Source organism: Anser anser (assembly GCF_964211835.1).
Source record: "Anser anser genome assembly, chromosome: Z".
Taxonomy (NCBI): domain Eukaryota; kingdom Metazoa; phylum Chordata; class Aves; order Anseriformes; family Anatidae; genus Anser; species Anser anser.
Window position 1 is genome coordinate 29,308,842 of NC_139723.1, and position 6,497 is coordinate 29,315,338.

Genomic DNA, 6,497 nt, shown 5'->3' on the forward strand with positions numbered 1-6,497 from the left:
TTAATTCCACTGGGTTTCTGTCACACGCTAAACCAAAGCACCCCTTTTATCCTTCACTGACAATAGTAGAATGATGAAATTTCTTGAAACCTTGTGAAAAAAAAAAAAAAATCCTGTATGTGAAGTTACTGCTTGTTTCACCCATGGCTGGTTAAATCACAGAATCACAGAATCATAGCATGTGATGGGTTGGAAGCGATCTTAAAGAGCACCTCATTCCAACCCCCTGCCATGGGCAGGAACACGTCCCACCAGACCAGGTTGCCCAAAGCCCCATCCAGCCTGGCCTTGAACACCTCCAGGGATGGGGCAGCCACAGCTTCTCTGGGCAGCCTGTGCCAGTGCCTCACTGCCCTCAGAGTAAAGAAGGCTGTTATAAGAAAGCAGATGAAAGTGGTTTTTCTGTTTGTTTCACGGAGCCATCTTAGATCTGTTTGCCTTCACTATCTTGTTTAAAATTTTAGTCTCACCAAGAGAAGCAGTTTCAACACTCATATCTTCTAAACCATGCTTTCTCTTCCCTTCCTGTTCTCTCCATGTTTCTGTCAGTGCTATAGCTTTCTGGCTCAGAGCTATCAGATCTTCATCACCGAGGGTTACATTACCCTCTAGCTTGCAACAATCTACCAAGTTTATCTACATTCAACATCTGCAAGCTCTTGTCTTGTTACCAGTGGTGCCCTAGATGTTAGCAGTCATATAAATATAACTACTGAAATGCTGTAATAGCACAGTTTTTGCCAGAAGTCCTCAGAAATATAATCTGAATGCAAATGAAAAAGAATAATCCTCAGTGGAAGTGTTGCCTCCAATGATAAGAAAGTTCTTGTCAAGAGATAAAACTAGTGTCTCCCGAAATTCTGATGTATCCTCCAAGACATGTCCAAGAACTCTAAGAATCGAAGTATTTATGCTAAACACTTGTAACAGAGAAAGAGAGAAAGAGAGAGAGAGAGAAAGGAAGAAAGGAAGGAAGGAAGGAAGGAAGGAAGGAAGGAAGGAAGGAAGGAAGGAAGGAAGGAAGGAAGGAAGGAAGGAAGGAAGGAAGGAAGGAAGGAAGGAAAGAAAGAAAGAAGGAAAGAAAGAAAGAAAGAAAGAAAGAAAGAAAGAAAGAAAGAAAGAAAGAAAGAAAGAAAGAAAGAAAGAAAGAAAGAAAGAAAGAAAGAAAGAAAGAAAGAAAAAGAAAGAAAGAAAAATGAAGGAAGGAAGGAAGGAAGGAAGGAAGGAAGGAAGGAAGGAAGGAAGGAAGGAAGGAAGGAAGGAAGGAAGGAAGGAAGGAAGGAAGGAAGGAAGGAAGGAAGGAAGGAAAGAAGGAAGGAAGGAAGGAAGGAAGGAATGCTAATTCACATTTCTCATCAGGTGAGTAAGTGAACTTTGGCACCTTTTTAAGCCACTTAGCTGGAGTTCCCTGGAAACAAAGAACATTCTTACAGCAAAGCTTTTATGTTTGTTTGCTTGTATTTTCATTTAAAATGTTGCCACAGAAACAAGAGAATACAAAGGCTGTTTAGAACGTTTTTAATAGCCCCCATAGCCAAAAATTATGATTCCTTTACCCTAACGGATAAGCAGGAAATCCACGAGACTTTGTTTAAAGATGATTAGGAAAAGAAGCTGAAAACAAAATTGTGAGCCTAAATGTATGATGTAGCAGCCTAAACGTTGCTGCTACATCACTGGCAGTGGTTCAGCTCTATAGTCAAGGAAAAGCATGATTTCAACAGAAGGAAAATTAAAGCTTTCCAGTGCAAGCTTTGTGGAATTATCTTAACATTTCTGTAATTTATGGGCTGAAAAACAGCAATAACCCATCTAAGAAAACACCAAATGCAGCCTTCTCTGAAGACATTAGAAGATAAAGATATAAGCAGGAACAGAGAGAATTGAAGCTTCCTCAAGAAATTAATAACAGGATAATATAGGTTATAATAGAATAGCTGGAGCAGGTACAGAACTGAGATTTCATTGCAAAGAATGCAACTCTAAGGAGAAAAATAAATAAATAAATTAAATACGAGTTTCAAAGGGACAAGTTGATGGTCTTTTGCACAATTTTCAGGCCAGAGCTCCTCCCTCAAGGAAATTGGTTGGCAAAATCAAAAGAATGCTGGATATATTTGTAAGACAACTAGTCATTGGAGAAATGAAGCCTGATAAACAGAAACTAAAATAGAAGATTTAATGAAAATGCCACTATAGCAAAATAACTCTTCCGGCAGCTATGAGGCAGATACTCATGAAAGCTGTAATGAGTTTGATGAGTAACTTGCTTTTAATCAGCCAGCTTTTGCATGATGACTTTTTAAAATATGCAATTTGGTAATAACACAGGCAAATTTTTTTAAGTAGCAGCTGGAGAATATGGCAGGAAACCTGAGGTAATAGAAACTTCAGAAATACTACTTGTTTGCATATTAGTCAGTTATTAGGTGGTTTGGTTTACCCCTATCCTCATTACATGGTAACTGATTTGTTAAATGGTAGAAGCTGATTGTACCGGTAATTCAGCACTTTTAACAAAAAGCCAAAAAGTCTTCTAGGATCCAGTTCCTTCTGGGTCCAGTGGAACAATACTCATGACACCAAATGTCTCCTCATTTTGTTCTTACTTGTCTGTTAGAGATAATGGGCTCAAAATGAATGTTCTTATGCAGTCACTCAAATTTTAGACATCTCCAAACAATTTCTTATCAGTGAATATGGTACCTCAGTCAAGAAGTGTCCACTTTTACCTCTGTTCAGATTGAATTTCTGAATAGCTGTGGTTAGAAACTACAACAGGATGGCTCTTGTGTATGTTATGTATGTTACTCACTCCATCTAAGGTAATCAGGCTTGGGCATGGTGCAGGAGCATGCTCTGAGACATCCCTGGGAGTAGATCTCAGGAGGCTTAGGCAGATTGGTTAATTCAAAAATCTCTAACAGCTATAGATACAAGCTGGATATCAAGTTCTGCCCTGACAAATCTCATATTCCTGTGTCCCTGTAGAGAGGCAAACTGTTAGGCTCAGGAGATCTGAAAAGTAGAAGACTACAGTAGCTGCAACAGTTAGAGACCGACAGAGGTCAGACACTTAGGACTGACAGAGTTTATAGAACTACAGTTTTGGACTTGAGTGCCTACTTTTTTCCCTAGTTGGACTAGTCACCTAATCTTTTGCAGGACTTTTGGATTATTAAAGATTCATGATAAGTTTTGATGAACAAATGAGCTGGATAGTTTTGTTACTGTTCCATCTGGCTTTCTAACCAAGAGTATCCATAAAATTGCCTTTCTGGTACGAAGTCTTGAGATCCTATTATCGTTCACATTTCCTGAGTCTGACCAGATGTTGCCCGAGCTCTCTTCCTTCTCCTTTGAATGTCTCTTAATAGCCTTCAAGAGTCCTCTGCTTTCTTTTCTCTGTATTGTCTTCTGGACTGACACCCTTATCCCCTCTGACAGGTGATACCTAAACAGGTCATCTCTTAGGCTGCAAACTCAAAATCCAGACTTGTAAAATTATTCCTTTGTGCTACAGTCAGCATAAGGTTCTGTTGGCATTCACGGGAATGAGAGATCACCTGGGCTGAAAAGACCTGACCCTATCCCTTCTTTACCCTTGGATGAAATAAGAACTTTTCCCAATAGTTTCTCCTTCCTGATCAAGAAGAGAGATGTAGTGACAAAAAAAAAAGAGTTTATTCTGGACACATGTAGTGTTTTAGAAGAAAACAAATAAAAAAACAAACACACAAAAAACCCACTTATATCTCAAAATACAATGGTACATACAAATAATCAGAAAAGTACGCAGATGTATATTAGTCCCTCACCAGGGATTAACAATATGCTTTATTAGCCAAAGCAGCAATTTAAATTTTGACCAGCTCCTACCCTAGCCCACACACCCTGCAATCTACTACGGTGATGTGGGTTGGCAGCAGCATATTCTTTTGGCAGACTTCTTCATATGGAAACTCCTTCCATAATGAGTTTCTCTCTTTAGTTTGTTGATGGCATCCCAATCCTGAGCTGCATCCCAAATTGAGACTGAACCATATTGCAGTAGGTGCTGAAATAATACAAAGCAGCAGGCTGTCTTTGCCCAGAGGTGCTTGCCATGTACTTCAAGCAAGTCACAAGCGGGGAGAATTGGGAGGCAAGACATGAAAACCGTGGGTAGGATTTTTGTGCAGTTGCAGTGACTCAGCCTGTGTAATTAGGATTAGACGGTGGCTTTCATGTTATTACTCTATATAAGGGGGAGTGCACAGGAGGAGCACCAAGGAAAGTTTGCTTGAAGAAGCTATAGTCTTTCATGAGAATCTTTGTGCCCACAGGAATGACTAATTCACTCATGCACTCTGCCTGGTTTATTCCCCAGGACACAGCTTTCAGCACCCTCCCCACCATACTGACTCAACCCAGGGCTGGCACTCCCATGCTAGAGAGACTGCTGGGTTGCATGAGGAGGAAGGAATTACCAGTCTAAATTCTGGCTCCAAGTAGAAATCTCTTTTATTTATACATACATTCAAACATTAGGTTGCTTCAGTAAATTAAAGAGTACAATGTGTGCTTGTGTGCATGTCAAAGAGATGACATTAAATGCAATACTTCAATGCAGTCAAGGGTGAATGGAGGTGAAAAGAGTTTATCTGCTTCTAATTTCAGCAAAAACAAGTTTATCTAGTTCTCACATATATCAAGCAGTGAATCTATCCATTTAAAAAAAATATTTCATTAGTAATATAATGGTAGCTAAATAATCCATTGCAATAGCAAAAGAAACTCATTAAGCTGGCAAGTCAAGTTTTTTACAAATCTGTTTTTGGGAGTTTCATTTAAAAGATTTAGTGTTTTCAAACAGACACTGAAAACAAGCTATCATTTCTGTGATAATATTTTTCTTAATATTTTCTTAATAATGAATATGTCTTGAATGGAATGGTCTCAAATATTTTAAAGGATTCAAGTTATTCCTTAAATTTTTATTGCTACACACATCTGTTTTTCAGTGCAGTCCTTGTACTTTATACAGACCCAACTAGGTTAGTGATAGGACCTAATAAATCCTGACATGTTAAACCCTAGAGTATAGCTGGTTAACTACAACACTTCCTGCTAAGGAGAGGTCTTGCACTCATTTATTAGCAAGGCTCCAAATCCAGGATTTTCAGAAAACAAAATAAGTCATAACTAAGGAAATAAAATGGCTTGAATTTGGGACTAGGGTAAAAAATAGCAACTGGTTTGGTTTTTATGTTTTTTTTTTGTTTTGTTTTGTTTTATTTTTCTTTAGGTGGTGATGTAGCAATATTTGTTCCTTAAAATGTTTGCTTGCAAAGATATCAAAGAATACAAGTATTTCAAAAGAAACCAAACACAGTAGAGAAAAATCATGCAATAGGAATGAGATGAGAAACTGTTAAGAAATCTAAAAACATCAAGTGCTTTTCCCCACATCATTTCTACTGCAAGGATTCCCAGCTCAACTACAAAAGGTTTCTTGACACAATAGTTGAATTTACAGTGATCTCACTTCTCAAGTCATGATCTTAAAAAGCAACTTTAATACTGACAGCAAGAAGACTAATGACTGGAATTTTATGACTGGCATTGTAATTTTTGAGGCAGTTAAAGAATCTCCAGCACCGTAATTCACAACTTTCCCCTTGTTATCTGGCAGCCTTTTAGCCTCTACTGATGGCAAATTGCAAGATACAAAATACCAACTTGCTTATCCTTTTAACAAATAAGGCATCACTACAGACAATCATGTTTTCTTTTACATTCCTGTAAGTGCAGATGTGATTTGTGGTTTCTGGTGGGATGAAGGCAGAACACTGGAGGGCCTAAGACACCATTACAAAACTCAGTCTATTTACACTTTGCAAAGCATTGTTCATTTTTGCTTCATCTCACCTATGTCAAGAGAACTATTTGTTCATATTTTTTGATAAAATCTTGACTTTATCAAAACCAGGACTAACATTGAATGTCATACTGAAATGCCCTTTGAAATAAGTGTTATACCATGTTTTTGGTTGAGTGACTCCATTCTGTGTTGACAGTTACTGAAATAATAGTTGTCATGATTCCTATCACTACATACAAGTTAGTCATTCTGGACTTTACACAGTTCTTCACAGTATCTAATAAAAGAATACAGGCTTATATTTGTTTTTATAAACAATTTGTTGCCGTGGAAAGGAAAACAACTACAAGTTGGAGCAGATGTAGTATAAATTTACAGGTTACAGCATCCCAGAATGGCTGAGGCTGTCAGGCACTGCTGGAGGTCACCTCGTCCAACCCCTGCTTAGGCAGGGCCACCTAGAGCAGGGTGCCCAACACCATGTCCAGGGGGCTTTTGGAGGTCCCCAAGGAGAGAGACCCCACAACCTCTGTGGGCAGCCTGTGCCAGTGCTTGGACACAAAGCAGCACTCCTGGTGTTCAGAGGGAGCCTCCTGTGTCCTTTTGGAGCTCTTGTCCTGGCACTGGACATCAT